The following is a 13288-nucleotide window of genomic DNA, read 5'->3' as shown; positions in this document are numbered from 1 at the left end:
TTTTCATAATGTCTCTTTGCCCGTCTTATATCCTGTTTCATTTCCCCCCCACACACTCTGTATTCTCCTGGTTTTTGACTGTATTTTGTACCTGACATTTGTCATAAACCTCCTTTTTCTGTTTTATTCTAACCTCGATATCCTTTGTCATCGGGAGCTCGAGCTTTGGACGCTCCATCTTTCCTCCTTATGGGAATATGCTTGGTTTGTACCCGAACTATCTTAGCCCTGAAGGCCTGCCATTGGTCATTCACTGTTTTCCTGGACAAACTTTGTTTCTAGTCCACCTGTGCTCGATCCCTTCTCAAATCACTGAAATTGGCTCTCTTCCAGCTGGGTATTTTCACCATTGATTTTAATTTGTCCCTTTCCATAACTACTTTAAACCTAATGATATTGTGATCACTGTTAACCAGATCCCTCCTGCCCCAGAACCAATGAGAGATCCTTTAAATGATCTGACTGTGCAAAGAGGTTTCAGAGTTCATCCAACCTGCTGAGTCACCAGCGAGTTCATACAGATGCTCAACGAAAGGAAAATGTTTTAGAAAGGCTGGTGACACTAAATGTTCGCAGCCATCTCAGAGTTGTGTCCCTTTAATTACAGTCTCGCGGAACAAGAAGAATCGCTGTCCCTTTAACTTCCACAAATCCCTGTGTGGAGGAGAGGGGAGATACAGTCTGTCCCAGTAACTGTCGCAGAACAGAATTAACGACAATGCCGCATAAGGGCTTGACCCTCCCCCACCCCCTGCTTTTCCTCAAAATTCTCAGCCTTGTTTTCAAATCCCTCTGTGGCCTCGCCCCTCCCTATCTCTGTAATCTCTTCCAGCCCTGACAACCCCCCCGAGATGTTTGCACTTCTCTAATTCCGGCCTCTTGAGCATCCCCCAATTTAAGCGCTCCACCATTGGCGGCCGTGCCTTCAGTTGCCTGGGCCCTAATCTCTGGAATTCCTTCCCTAAACCTCTCCATCTCTCTATCTCTCTCTCTCCTTCTTTAAGATGCATCGGACCTGCGAGGGAGCAGTGAGGCGAGGTATAAAACCGGCTGATTCAGCGAGGCCCAACCAGAGCATCGGACCTGCGAGGCAGCAGTGAGGCGAGGTATAAAACTGACTGATTCAGCGAGGCCCAACCAGAGGATCAGACCTGTGAGGGAGCAGTGAGGTGAGGTATAAAACCGGCTGATTCAGCGAGGCCCGACCAGAGCATCGGACCTGCGAGGGAGCAGTGAGGCGAGGTATAAAACTGGCTGATTCAGCGAGGCTCGACCAGAGCATCGGACCTGCGAGGGAGCAGTGAGGCGAGCTATAAAACCGGCTGATTCAGCGAGGCCCGACCAGAGCATCGGACCTGCGAGGGAGCAGTGAGGCGAGGTATAAAACCGGCTGATTCAGCGAGGCCCGACCAGAGCATCAGACCTGCGAGGGAGCAGTGAGGCGAGGTATAAAACTGGCTGATTCAGCGAGGCCCGACCAGAGCATCGGACCTGCGAGGGAACAGTGAGGCGAGTTATAAAACCGGCTGATTCAGCGCGGCCCGACCAGAGCATCGGACCTGCGAGGGAGCAGTGAGGCGAGGTATAAAACCAGCTGATTCAGCGAGGCTCGACCAGAGCATCGGACCTGCGAGGGAGCAGTGAGGCGAGCTATAAAACCGGCTGATTCAGCAAGGCCCGACCAGAGCATCGGACCTGCGAGGGAGCAGTGAGGCGAGGTATAAAACCGGCTGATTCAGCAAGGCCCGACCAGAGCATCGGACCTGCGAGGGAGCAGTGAGGCATACTAATTCAGCAGTAGGGGAGAGAGGTAAAAAGTAGTCCAAGTGTGACGTCACCAGGAAGCAGGTAAGTGATTGGTTGGTGAGTATTTCTTTCTCCTTTTCATTACAAGCTTAAATTCTGCTGTTTATATTTTCTAGGGGCTCTGTGGTGTAGTGGGGACAGTTGGTAAATAAGCGCCCTAGAGTATATCTTTAACTGGTGGTATTGAATTAATTTAAATTAATTAAAGGGGTAAGTCATGCCAGGAGAGCCCAGCCCCGTGTTATGCTCCTCTTGGTCTATTTGGGAATTCAGGGACGCTGCCAGTGTCCCTGACGACCACGTGTGCCAGAAATGCATCCAGCTGCAGCTACTAGTGGGCCGTATTGAGGCGCTGGAGCTGTGGATGGATGGGTTGTGGAGCATTCACGATGCCGAGAGGGTCGTGGATTACACGTTTGATGAGTTGGTCACGCCGCAGGTTAGCGCTGCACAGGCAGAAGGTGAAATGGGTGACCACCAGGCAGAGCAATAGAAGCAGGCAGGTAGTGCAGGGGACCCCTGTGTCCATCCCCCTTTTAAACAGGTATACCAATTTGGATACTGTTGAGGGGGATGACTCGCCTGGGGAAGGCAGCAGCAGCCAACTTCCTGGCACATGGGGTGCTTCTGCTGCTCAGGAAGGGAGGAAAAAGAGTGGGAGAGCAATAGTGGTAGGGGATTCTATCGTAAGGGGAACAGATAGGCGTTTCTGTGGCCATAGACGTGACTCCAGGATGGTTTGTTGCCTCCCTGGTGCCAGGGTCAAGGATGTCACTGAACGGCTGCAGGGCATTCTGAAGGGGGAGGGTGAAGAGGCAGAGATCATGGTTCACATTGGGACCAACGACATGGGTAGGGAGAAGGATGAGGTCCTGCAGCAAGAATTTAGGGAGCTAGGTAGCAGATTAAAGAGCAGGACCTCAAAGGTTGTAATCTCTGGATTACTCCCAGTGCCACGTGCTAGTGAGTATAGGAATAGGAGGATAGAGCAGATGAATGCGTGGCTAAAGAGTTGGTGTAGGAGGGAGGGCTTTAGTTTCCTCGATCACTGGCTCTGCTTCTGGGGAAGGTGGGACTTGTACAAGTCGGACGGGTTGCACCTGAACCAGAGCGGGACAAATATCCTTGCAGGGAGGTTTGCTAGCACTGTTGGGGGGGGTTTAAACTAACTTGGCAGGGGGATGGGATACAGAGTGTAGCTACAATAGGGGGTGATGTACAGCCAAATATAGAGGAAAAAACAAGTCAGCTTGGAAGGAAGGGCAAATATGTAACGGCACAAGGGAGTAGGGCAAGGCTGGATGGCATTTATTTTAATGCAAGGAGTCTTGCGAATAAGGTGGATGAACTGAAGGTGTTGATGAACACGTGGGAGTATGATATTGTTGCTATCACGGAGACATGGTTGAGGGAGGGGCAAGGCTGGCAGCTCAATATTCCAGGGTATAGAATCTTCAGGCGAGACAGAGGGGGAGGTAAAAGAGGAGGGGGTGTCGCAATATTAATTAAGGAGTCAATTACTGCTATAAGGAGGGATGATATATTAGCAGGTTCCTCTAATGAAGCCATATGGGTGGAACTTAAAAACAAAAAGGTGGCAAGCACTTTGCTGGGAGTGTACTATAGGCCCCCAAACAGTCAGGGGGAGATAGAGGAACAGATATGTAGGCAAATCTCAGAGAAATGTGCAAATAATAGGGTAATAATAGTGGGGGATTTCAGCTTCCCCGATATTAACTGGGATAGTCAGAGTGTGAAAGGCTTAGAGGGTGCAGAATTCTTAAAGTGCATCCAGGAGAGATTTTTGAGCCAGCATGTAGAAAGTCCTACAAGAGAGGGGGCGGTACTGGACCTAATTCTAGGGAATGTGGCCGGGCAAGTGGTAGAAGTGTTAGTAGGTGAGCACTTTGGTGACAGTGACCATAATTCAGTGAGACTTAAGTTGTCATGGAAAAGGAGAGAGATGGACCGGAAATAAAGGTTCTAAATTGGGGGAAGGCCGATTTTAATAGGATAAGGCAGGATCTGGCCAAAGTGGACTGGGATCAGCTACTTGTAGGAAAATCCGCATCGGAGCAATGGGAGTCTTTCAGAAGGGAAATTGAGATCGTACAATGGCAACATGTTCCCGTAAAGGTCAAGGGTGGGTCCAAAAACCCCAGGGAACCTTGGATGTCAAGGGATATACGAGAATGGATTAGGAAAAAAAGGAGGGCTTTTGGCAGTTAGAAAAGGCTAAAGACAGAGGAAGCCCTAGAGGAATATAAAAAGTGCAGGGGGATACTTAAAAAAGAAATTAGGAGAGCGAGGAGGGGCCATGAAATAACACTGGCGAGCAAAATCAAGGAAAATCCTAAGGTGTTTTATAAGTATATTAAGGGTAAGAGGATAACTAGGGAAAGAGTAGGGCCCATTAGGGACCAAAGTGGCAAACTGTGTGTGGAGCCAGAAGATGTAGGTGGGGTTCTAAATGAATTTTTTGCATCTGTTTGCACTATGGAGAAGGACGATGCAAACATAGAAATAGGGCAGGGGGACTGTGATATACTCGAACATATTAGCATCGAGAGGGAAGAGGTATTGGCGGTTCTAGCAGGCTTAAAAGTGGATAAATCCCCAGGCCCGGATGAGATGTATCCCAGGCTGCTGTGTGAGGCAAAAGAGGAGATTGCAGGGGCTCTAACACAAATTTTCAGAACCTCTCTGGCCACAGGAGGTGTGCCAGAGGACTGGAGAACAGCTAATGTAGTACCATTATTCAAGAAGGGTAGTAGGGATAAACCAGGGAACTACAGGCCAGTGAGCCTAACATCAGTGGTAGGGAAATTATTGGAAAAAATTCTGAGGGACAAAATTAGTCTCGACTTGGAGAGGCAAGGATTAATCAGGGATAGTCAGCATGGCTTTGTCAAGGGAAGATCAAATCAAATCAACTTTTATTGTCATTGTTAGTGCACAAGTGCAGTGCAATGAAATGTAGGCTTGCGGCTCCCGAGAGTGTACATTTGGATTAAGACATTTAAACATTCAACATACATTTGGCTTGTAGTATATTAGCATAAACATAACCATAACCATCCTGTCTGACATAAGAACATAAGAGGTAGGAGCAGGAGTAGGCCATACGGCCCCTCGGGCCTGCTCTGCCATTCAATAGGATCATGGCTGATCCGAATCTAGACTCATGTCCACTTCCCTGCCCTCTCCCCGTAACCCCTAATTCCCTTATCTGCTAGGAAACTGTCTATCTCCATTTTAAATTTATTTAATGTTGCAGCTTCCACAGCTCTCTGGGGTAGCAAATTCCATAGATTTACTACCCTCTGAGTGAAGAAGTTTCTCCTCATCTCAGTTTTGAAAGCGCAGCCCCTGATTCTAAGATTATGCCCCCTAGTTCTAGTCTCACCCATCAGTGGAAACATCCTCACCGCATCCACCCGATCAAGCCCCCTCACAATCTTATATAGAGTCATAGAGTTTTACAGCACAGAAAGAGGCCCTTCGGCCCATCGTGTCTGCGCCGCCCATCCATCCCTGTCCAGTCTAATCCCATTTTCCAGCATTTGGTCCATAGCCTTGTATGCAATGGCATTTCAAAAGCTCATCCAAATGCTTCTTGAATGTTGCGAGGGTTCCTGCCTCTACCACCCTTTCAGGCATTGAGTTCCACATTCCAACCACCCTCTGGGTGAAAAAGTTCCTCCTCAAATCCCCTCTAAATCTCCTGCCCCTTACCCTGAATCTATGCCCCCTTGTTATTGACCCCCCCACTAAGGGGAAAAGTTCCTCTTTATCTACCCTATCTATGCCCCTCATCATTTTGTACACCTCAATCAGGTCCCCCCTCAGCCTTCTCTGCTCCAAGGAAAACAACCCCAGCCTGTCCAGCCTCTCTTCATAGCTGAGGCGCTCCATCCCAGGTAACATCCTGGTGAATCTTCTCTGCACCCTCTCCAAAGCAATCACATCCTTGTTTCGATAAGATCGCCTCTCATTCTTCTGAACTCCAATGAGTAGAGTCCCAACCTACTCAACCTTTCCTCATACGTCAACCCCCTCATCTCCGGAATCAACCGAGTGAACCTTCTCTGAACCGCCTCGAGAGCAAGTATATCTTTTCTTAAATATGGAAACCAAAACTGCATGCAGTATTCCAGGTGTGGCCTCACCAATACCCTGTATAACTGCAGCAAGACTTCTCTGTTTTTATACTCCATCCCCCTTGCAATAAAAGCCAAGATTCCATTGGCCTTCCTGATCACCTGCTGCACCTGCATACTAACTTTTTGTGTTTCATGCACCAGGACCCCCAGATCCCTTTGTACTGTAGCACTTTGCAGTTTCTCTCCATTTAGATGATAACTTGCTCTTTGATTTTTTCTGCCAAAGTGCATAACCTCACACTTTCCAACATTATATTGCATCTGCCAAATCTCTGCCCACTCACTTAGCCTGTCTATGTCCTTTTGCAGGTTTTTTATGTCCTCCTCACTCATTGCTTTCCCTCCCATCTTTGTATCGTCGGCAAACTTGGATATGTTGCACTCGGTCCCTTCCTCCAAATCATTAATATAGATTGTAAAGAGTTGGGGTCCCAGCACTGACCCCTGCGGAACACCACTAGTTACTGATTGCCAGCCCGAGAATGAACCATTTATCCCAACTCTTTGTTTTCTGTTAGATAGCCAATCTTCCACCCATGCCAGTATATTACCCCCAATCCCGTGATTTCTTATCTTGATCAGTAATCTTTTGTGTGGAACCTTGACAAATGCCTTTTGGAAGTCCAAATACACTACATCCACTGGTTCCCCTTTATCCACCCTGTTTGTTACATCCTCAAAGAATTCGAGCAAATTTGTCAAACATGACTTCCCCTTCATAAAACCATGCTGACTCTGTCTTATTAAATTATGTTTATCCAAATGCTCTGTTACTGTTTCCTTAATAATGGACTCCAACATTTTGCCAACCACAGATGTTAGGCTAACTGGTCTATAGTTTCCAGCTTTTTGTCTACTTCCCTTCTTAAATAAGGGTGTTACATTAGCAGTTTTCCAATCTGCCGGGACCTTTCCTGAGTCCAGGGAGTTCTGGAAAATAATCACCAATGCATCCACAATCCCTACCGCCACTTCTCTCAAGACCCTAGGATGTAGGCCATCAGGTCCGGGGGATTTATCCACCTTCAGTCCCATTATTTTACTGAGTACCATCTCCTTAGTGATTTGAATCGTCTTTAGCTCCTCCCCCCCATTGCCCCCTGTTTGACTAATTTGATTGAATTTTTTGAGGGGGTGACTAGGTGTGTGGATGAGGGTAGTGCAGTGGATGCAGTAAACATGGATTTCAGTAAGGCTTTCGATAAAGTCCCGCATAGGAGACTGGTCAAGAAGGTAAGAGCCCATGGAATCCAGGGTGCCTTGGCACATTGGATACAAAACTGGCTTAGTGGCAGAAGGCAGAGGGTGATGGTTGAAGGTTGTTTTTGTGACTGGAAGCCTTTGTCCAGTGGGGTACCGCAGGGATCGGTGCTGGGCCCCTTGCTGTTTGTAGTCTACATTAATGATTTGGATGTGAATGTAAAAGGTATGATCAGTAAGTTCGCAGATGACACGAAAATTGGTGGGGTGGTAAATAGCGAGGAGGGTAGCCTTAGTCTGCAGGACGAGATAGATGGGTTGGTCAGATGGGCGGAACAGTGGCAAATGGAATTTAACCCTGAAAAGTGAGGTGATGCACTTTGGAGGGACTAACAAGGCAAGGGAATACACAATGAATGGTAAGACCCTAGGTAAGACGGAGGGTCAGAGGGACCTTGGTGTGCATGTACATAGATCCCTGAAGGCAGCAGAACAGGTGGATAAGGTGGTTAAAAAGGCATATGGGATACTTGCCTTCATTAGCCGAGGCATAGAATATAAGAGCAGGGAGGTTATGATGGAGCTGTACAAAACGCTGGTAAGGCCACAGCTGGAATACTGTGTGCAGTTTTGGTCGCCACACTATAGGAAGGATGTGATTGCTTTGGAGAGGGTGCAGAGGAGATTCACCAGGATGTTACCTGGGCTGGAGCATGTCAGCTATGAAGAGAGACTGGACAGGCTGAGTTTGTTTTCCTTGGAGCAGAGAAGGCTGAGGGGGGACCTGATTGAGGTGTACAAAATTATGAGGGGCATAGATAGGGTAGATAGAAAGGAGCTTTTTCCCTTAGTAGAGGGGTCAATAACAAGGGGGCATAGATTCAAGGTAAGGGGCAGGAGGTTTAGAAGGGATTTGAGAGGGAAGTTTTTCACCCAGAAGGTGGTTGGAATCTGGAACTCACTGTCTGAAAGGGTGGTAGAGGCAGGAACACTCAACATTCAAGAAGCATTTGGATGAGCACTTGAAATGCCATAGCATACAAGGCTATGGACAAAACACTGGAAAATGGGATTAGATTAAACAGGGCTTGTTCACCGGCACGGACGCGATGGGCCGAAGGGCCTCTTTCCGTGCTGTATAACTCTATGAGATACACACTGGTCCTGGAGATGGACAGGGGAGAAAGGTCAGAGAGAGTCCCATTGACTCAGATACACACTGGTCCAGGAGATGGACTGGGGAGAAAGGTCAGAGAGAGTCCCATTGCCTCAGATACACACTGGTCCTGGAGATGGACTGGGGTGAAAGGTCAGAGAGAGTCCCATTGACTCAGATACAAACTGGTCCTGGAGATGGACTGGGGAGAAAGGTCAGAGAGAGTCCCATTGACTCAGATACACACTGGTCCTGGAGATGGACTGGGGAGAAAGGTCAGAGAGAGTCCTGTTGACTCAGATACACACTGGCCCTGGAGATGGACTGGGGAGAAAGGTCAGAGAGGGTCCCATTGATTCAGATACACACTGGTCCAGGAGATGGACTGGGGAGAAAGGTCATAGAGAGTCCCATTGACTCAGATACACACTGGTCCTGGAGATGGAGTGGGGAGAAAGGTCAGAGAGAGTCCCATTGACTCAGATACACACTGGCCCTGGAGATGGACTGGGGAGAAAGGTCAGAGAGAGTCCCATTGACTCAGATACACACTGGTCCTGGAGATGGACCGGGGAGAAAGGTCAGAGAGGGTCCCATTGACTCAGATACACACTGGTCCAGGAGATGGACTGGGGAGAAAGGTCATAGAGAGTCCCATTGACTCAGATACACACTGGTCCTGGAGATGGACTGGGAGAAAGGTCAGAGAAAGTCCTGTTGACTCAGATACACACTGGCCCTGGAGATGGACTGGGGAGAAAGGTCAGAGAGGGTCCCATTGACTCAGATACACACTGGTCCAGGAGATGGACTGGGGAGAAAGGTCATAGAGAGTCCCATTTACTCAGATACACACTGGTCCTGGAGATGGAGTGGGGAGAAAGGTCAGAGAGAGTCCCATTGACTCAGATACACACTGGTCCTGGAGATGGACTGGGGAGAAAGGTCAGAGAGAGTCCTGTTGACTCAGATACACACTGGTCCTGGAGATAGACTGGGGAGAAAGGTCAGAGAAAGTCCCATTGACTCAGATACACACTGGTCCTGGAGATGGACTGGGGAGAAAGGTCAGAGGGAGTCCCATTGACTCAGATACACACTGATCCTGGAGATTGTCTGGGGAAAAAGTTCAGAGAGTCTCATTGACTCAGATACACACTGGTCCTGGAGATGGACTGGGGAGAAAGGTCAGAGAGAGTCCCATTGACTCATGCGCACTGGTCCTGGAGATGGACTGGGGAGAAAGTCCCATTGACTCAGATACACACTGGTCCTGGAGATGGACTGGGGAGAAAGGTCAGAGAGAGTCCCCTGATCCTGGAGATGGACTGGGGAGAATAGTCAGAGATAGCCCCGTTGACTCAGATACACACTGGTCCTGGAGATGGACTGGGGGGAAAGGTCAGACAGAGTCCCCTTGACTCAGATACACACTGGTCCTGGAGATGGACTGGGGAGAAAGGTCAGAGAGACTCCCATTTTTTTTTTATTCATTGATGGGATGTGGGCATCACTGGCTGGCTAGGCCTGCATTTAGTGCCCATCCCTAATTGCCCTTGAGAAGATGGTGGTGAGCCACCTTCTTGAACCGCTGCAGTCCATACGGTGTAGGTACACCCACAGTGCTGTTAGGGAGGTAGTTCCAGGATATTGGCCCAGCGACAGTGAAGGAATGGCGATACAGGTCCAAGTCAGGATGGTGTGTGACTTGGAGGGGAACTTGTAGGTGGTGATGTTCCCATGCGTCTGCTGCCCTTGTCCTTCTAAGTGGTAGAGGTCGCGGGTTTGGAAGGTGCTGTTGAAGGAGCTTTGGCGAGTTGCTGCAATGCATCTTGTAGATGGTACACACTGCAGCCACAGTGCACCGGTGGTGGAGGGAGTTAATGTTGAAGGTGGTGGATGGAGTGCCAATCAAGCGGGCTGCTTTATCCTGAATGGTGTCGAGCTTCTTGAGTGTTGTTGGAGCTGCACTCATCCAGGCAAGTGGAGAGTATTCCATCACACTCCTGACTTGTGCCTTGTAGATGCTGGAAAGGTTTTGGGGAGTCAGGAGGTGAGACACTCGCTGCAGAATTCCCAGCCCCTGGCCTGCTCTTGTAGCCACAGTATTTATATGGCTGGTCCAGTTCAGTTTCTGATCAATGGTAACCCCCAGGATGTTGATAGTGGGGGATTCAGCGATGGTAATGCCATTGAATGTCAAGGGGAGATGGTTAGAGTCTCGCTTGTTGGAGATGGTCATTGCCTGGCACTTGTGTGGTGCAAATGTTACTTGCCACTTGTCAGCCCAAGTCTGAATGTTGTCCAGGTCTTGCTGCATATGGACACGGACTGCGTCAGTATCTGACGAGTCTCGAATGGTGCTGAACAGTGTGCAATCATCAGCGAACATCCCCACTTCTGACCTTATGATGGAGGGAAGGTCATTGATGAAACAGCTGAAGATGGTTGGGCCTAGGACACTGCCCTGAGGAACTCCTGCAGTGATGTCATGTGATTGAGATGAATGACATCCAACAACCACAGCCAACTTACTTTGTGCTAGGTATGATTCCAACCAATGGAGAGTTTTCCCCTTGATTCCCATTGACTTCAGTTTTGCTAGGGCTCCTTGATGCCACACTCGATCAAATGCTGCCTTGATGTCACTCTCACCTCACCTCTTGAGTTCAGCTCTTTTGTCCATGTTTGGACCAAGGCTGTAATGAGGTCAGGAGCTGGGTGGTCCTGGCAGAACCCAAACTGGGCGTCAGTTAGCAGGTTATTGCTGAGTAAGTGCTGCTTGATAGCACTGTCGATGACACCTTCCATCACTTTGCTGATGATTGAGAGTAGACTGATGGGACGGTAATTGGCCGGGTCGGATTTGTCCTGCTTTTTGTAGCCAGGACATACTTGGGCAATTTTCCACATTGCTGGGTAGATGCCAGTGTTGTAGCTGTACTGGAACAGCTTGGCTAGGGGTGCAGCTAGTTCTGGAGCACAAGTCTTCAGTACTATTGCCGGAATGTTATCAGGGCCCATAGCCTTTGCAGTATCCAGTGTCTTCAGCCGTTTCTTGACATCACGTGGAGTGAATTGAATGGGCTGAAGACTGGCATCTGTGATGCTGGGGACCTCAGGAGGAGGCCGAGATGGATCATCCACTCGGCACTTCTGGCTGAAGATAGTTGCAAATGCTTCAGCCTTGTCTTTTGCACTCACGTGCTGGGCTCCACCATCATTGAGGATGGGGATATTTTTGGAGCCTCCTCCTCCTGTTAACTGTTTAATTGTCCACCACCACTCACGACTGGATGTGGCAGGACTGCAGAGCTTTGATTTGATCCGATGGTTGTGAGATCGCTTAGCTCTGTCTATCGCATGTTGCTTCCGTTGTTTGGCATGCAAGTAGTCCTGTGTTGTAGTCTCACCAGGTTGACAACTCATTTTTCGGTATGCCTGGTGCTGTTCCCGGCATGCTCTCCTGCACTCTTCGTTAAACCAGGTTTGATCTCCCGGCTTGATGGTAATGGTAGATTGAGGGATATGCCGGGCCATGAGGTTACAGATTGTGGTTGAATACAATTCTGCTGCTGCTGATGACCCACAGTGCCTCATGGATGCCCAGTTTTGAGTTGCCAGATCTGTTCGAAATCTGTCCTATTTAGCACAGTGGTAGTGCCACACAACACAGTGGAGGGTATCCTCAACATGAAGACGGGACTTCGTCTCCACAAGGACTGTGCGGTGGTCACTTCCACCAATGCTGTCACGGACAGATGCATCTGCAACAGGTAGATTGGTGAGGACGAGATCAAGTAGGTTTTTCCATCTTGTTGGTTCCCTCACCACCTGTCGCAGACCCAGTCTGGCAGCTTTGTCCTTTAGGACTCGGCCAGCTCGGTCAGTTGTGGTGCTACCGAGCCACTCTTGGTGATGGACATTGAAGTCCCCCACCCAGAGGACATTTTGTGCCCTTGCTACTCTCAGTGCTTCTTCCAATTGGTGTTCACCATGAAGGAGTACTGATTCATCAGCTGAGGGAGGGTGGTAGGTGGTAATTAGCAGGAGGTTTCCTTGCCCATGTTTGACTTGATGCCATGAGACCTCATGGGGTCCTGAGTCAATGTTGAGGACTCCCAGGGCTACTCCCTCCCGACTGTATACCACGGTGCCACCACCTCTGGTGGGTCTGTCCTGCCGGTGGGACAGGACATACCCAGGGATGGTGATGGTGGTGTCTGGGATGTTGGTTGTAAGGTATGATTCGGTAATTATGACTATGTCAGGCTGTTGCTTGACTAGTCTGTGGGACAGCTCTCCCAATTCTGGCACAAGCCCCCAGATGTTGGTAAGGAGGACTTTGCAGGGTCGACAGGGCTGGGTTTGCCGTTGTCGTTTCCAGTGCCGAGGTCGATGACGGGTGGTCCGTCCGGTTTGATTCTTATTGTTTTTCGTAGCAGTTGTTTACAACTGAGTGGCTTGCTAGGCCATTTCAGAGGGCATTAAGAGTCAACCACATTGCTGTGGGTCTGGAGTCACATGTAGGCCAGACCAGGTAAGGATGGCAGATTTCCGTCCCTAAAGGACATTAGTGAACCAGATGGGTTTTTGCAACAATCGACAATCGTATCATGGTCGCCATTAATAAGACTAACATTTAATTCCAGAATTAAATTGAATTGAATTTAAATTCCACCAGCTGCTGTGGTGGGATTTGAACCCATATCTTCAGAGCATTTGACTGAGCCTCTGGCTTACTAGTCTAGAGACATAACCACTACACCACCACCTCCCCTTGACTCATATACACACTGGTCCTGGAGATGGACTGGGGAGAAAGGTCAGAGGGAGTCCCATTGACTCAGATACACACTGGTCCTGGAGATGGACTGTGGAGAAAGGTCAGAGAGAGTCCCATTGACTCAGATACACACTGGTCCTGGAGATAGACCGGGGAGAAAGGTCAGAGAGAGTCCCA

General features: G+C 49.0%; 1 protein-coding gene and 1 pseudogene across 2 annotated transcripts in view; both read right to left on the bottom strand.

Moving 5' to 3' along the window:
• LOC147093446 (uncharacterized) overlaps positions 1–13288 on the bottom strand; it is a 316083-nt gene that overhangs the window by 122971 nt on the left and 179824 nt on the right. The gene's annotated exons all lie outside the window — the stretch shown is intronic.
• Positions 1–13288, bottom strand: part of LOC147093447 (uncharacterized) — a 420125-nt pseudogene that overhangs the window by 252426 nt on the left and 154411 nt on the right. The window lies entirely within an intron of this gene.

This window comes from Somniosus microcephalus, unplaced genomic scaffold (genome assembly GCF_052327205.1).
Source record: "Somniosus microcephalus isolate GS21.2 unplaced genomic scaffold, FLI_Smic_1.0 unresolved_chr1, whole genome shotgun sequence".
Classification (NCBI taxonomy): Eukaryota; Metazoa; Chordata; class Chondrichthyes; order Squaliformes; family Somniosidae; genus Somniosus; species Somniosus microcephalus.
The sequence above is the reverse complement of the archived record's forward strand: the minus strand, read 5'-3'. Positions and strand labels throughout refer to the sequence as shown.